We start from the raw sequence: 3,085 nt of genomic DNA on the forward strand, positions 1-3,085 counted from the left end.
ATATGTTCTTTTGAGATTTTTGCCAAAACTATCTCATGATAGAAAAGTCTAAGTATGCATGTCGTAGCGGTTGGACCATAATATGTAAGGATCCGGTCGTTACACCTTCAGATCTCCATCCCTCATATTTGTTGTACTAAAAAAATTGCAAAAAGTGTAAACCAAATAGATATAAATTCTTTCATACAAATATATCGAACATGATTTTCTTAGAACAAAAAACAGGGTATGAAGATTACCTTGATTTTCTTAATATCGTTTATTTAATCATTCATTATTTGGTATACTCGTTGACTAAATTTTATCTATTAATAGTTTTAAGGAAAGGAGATTTTCAAAAAAAATTTAAAAAATAGGGAAACTATTTACACAAAATAATAAAATCTTAATATTCTTTATCTAGCATAGAGACTGACAGAAGTCTATCGGCGTAGAAATCTATCTGTGTCTATCAATGTTTTTTTTTTACTTTTTCTATAAATAGTTTGACATTTTTTCTATTTGGAAAATTTCTCAATAAAAAATTATTTTAGAATTTAACCTTTTTTTTTTTAATACAACAACATGGGGGATTGAGCAACTTCCAACCTATAGGAATGTTTGAGTTTTTATTTTATAATATTTTATTTTTGATCATTTGCATGTTAGTAAAAAAAAAAATATTATAAATTTGTCCTTATAAATTAATAACTATTATGTTATGAATAATTTATTTTTTTACTATTGTTAATATAAACTCTGTTTGAAGAACTACTTTATAAAATAAATATTTAGTTAGTAATGTAGGATCTGTTTGCTTGTGGAAAAATGGTTTTTTAAAAAACTTATTTTTATTTAAACATCCTTCGTGAATATTTATTAAAAAAAAAAACTTTTAAAAAGTTATTTTAAATACTTATCAAACATTTATTTTTTTTAAAATGACTTATTTTTTAAATTAAACACGTGAAAATATATTACAAACACACTTTAGTTTATTCTTATCATCAGCGTGAAGAAAATACATCAAAATTATCTCTCTGTTTAAATTTATGCAGTCAGTTCTACATATTTACATTTCATGATCCCTGTAGGACACCCTTGAAACCATACAACGTGCTTCCTTTTGCATGAACCTGTAGAAAATCTTCAACAAAATTATAGAATCTGCTAATTAGCCACAACTTGAACAGAAAAGCAAACATTTATTCTTGATTTATAAATGTGGACACAATGAGACCCTACCAAATAGTCTAGAAATCACATTATGCCCTCTCAGTGCTTGGCCACAAAACTAGACAACTCCAATCTTCAATTTCTTATTCATCTGCATCGAACTGGAATCACTTGGCACCAACATTGTCGACGGTTGGCCGAAAAGATCAGGAAACAGCTTTGTGATCTCATCTGCACGCACATATAACACACAACTCAAACACTCTAAAACCTTAAGAAGTAGCAACTGGCCTCAAACTCATTCTGTAAAACTCAAGTTCCAAACAAAAGCGAGATCTATAATCATAAGAAAAACACAGTAAAAGAATAAACAAAACTCAATGCATGTCACTACTCTTCCTTCGAGACATCAATCAACTCAGAGCTAGGAGGACATCGAGGATTTTGAAGGGGTTTTTGAGAATAGAGGGAAAAGGGTGAGGTTGATCGATACGGTGAGCTTGGACTTCACTATACACAGTAGAAACACGGCCGATCTCCGACGGAGAAGATGCAATGACGGGGGAAACATCGGCATTAGCGATGAAAGGTGGAGACATTGGTAGGAGAGAAATGAAAATGAAAATGGGGAGATAGGTAGAGAAATGAAAGATTGAATCAATGAAAGAAGTGGAAAATTGAGTGTTCCACAAGGTCAAGAAGATGAAGAAGGACTCGACTAGAATAAGAGGAAAGAGCTTGTGGATGAAATGGATAACACTCTAAGAAGGGATTTCGGTTCTCCAAAAGCTCCATATGAGTTCCTGATGTGAGGATTTGGCCAGCAAGAGACTAGAATTTTTATGGCTAAAACAACGAGAGAGAGAGAGAGGGTTTCAATGAAACGGAATTTTTCATTGAACAAATGAAAAGAGATATTTGGTCTCCAAGCGAATGTAACAAATTTAATCTACTTTAAAACACATTTGGTCTCCATGAAATTAATAAATTTGTATACAGATAAAGACCTCCACCAACATTTGATGAAAACCCAACCTTAGCAAAAAGAAAAGGCTTACAACAAATCCCAACCAAAAACACCTGGAGACTCTAGTGGAAAAGGGACAACCAAGGTAAATATTTAGAACTCGACTATGCTCCACAAAACTTGCCACTTTAGGAGGTTTTTTTGCAAGACATGGAAGGTATTAATAGTTCCCAAAGAACCAACCAAGAAAATAAATGAACTTTCGATGGGATTTTTAGTTTCCACCAAGAAGTGAGAACGTAAGAATAGCAAAACAAATAAATAGGCACTTCACAAGAGGACTGAGGACCCAGACGACTCAAAGAGAACTTTCATATAAACAAGAAAAAAATAAAAATGTACAAAATATTGAATGCAATATAACATGAAAATTGACTAATTTGAAAGTAAACAAGAAATTGAACAAAAAAAAAATATAACAAAATGGTGTTTCCATATATTTTGTCTGTAACTGATTCAGGTGCAGTCTGCCCATTGCTATAAGTAAACTGAAAAGTCAATGCATTTAAGTCAGATAAACATAGATACATCATTGTTGTAGTTGTCATGGATTATAAGATAAAGGTCATAATTTTCAACTAACATTTTGCAACAAAAGCATTATGCTTCATCAAAAGGTTGCATTTTTACCAATAATTTCATTTAATTAAATATAAAGGGCAGTGCAAAATAATTTTTTTTTTAAAAAAATCACCTTAATACCCCAATCCTATTCAGGTCCACCTAGATTGTGTGACTTGCACTCATTATAAATCCTCCGTTGGCCTGTATAGAACCAAAAAAGATTATGCAAAAAGGCAAAGGAGCATGAGTATAAAATACAAAAAGTTAAAAGTGAATTTTTTTTATCCCCACTTGACATATTTAATCAATTCCAATTCTGATTTGTCAGTTACTAACTTA

General features: G+C 31.2%; 1 long non-coding RNA gene across 1 annotated transcript; it reads right to left on the bottom strand.

Moving 5' to 3' along the window:
- Positions 1–954: 954 nt before the first annotated feature.
- Positions 955–3,030, bottom strand: LOC150031461 (uncharacterized). The gene is made up of 3 exons (XR_016525802.1): positions 2,877–3,030; positions 1,225–1,386; positions 955–1,126 (listed from the first exon to the last, which is right to left on the bottom strand). It is a non-coding gene; the product is annotated as an uncharacterized LOC150031461 (long non-coding RNA).
- Positions 3,031–3,085: the final 55 nt, after the last annotated feature.

The sequence above is a fragment of the Benincasa hispida genome, unplaced genomic scaffold, assembly GCF_027475165.1.
Source record: "Benincasa hispida cultivar pf3 unplaced genomic scaffold, pf3_genome.v1.1 HicScf1190, whole genome shotgun sequence".
Classification (NCBI taxonomy): Eukaryota; Viridiplantae; Streptophyta; class Magnoliopsida; order Cucurbitales; family Cucurbitaceae; genus Benincasa; species Benincasa hispida.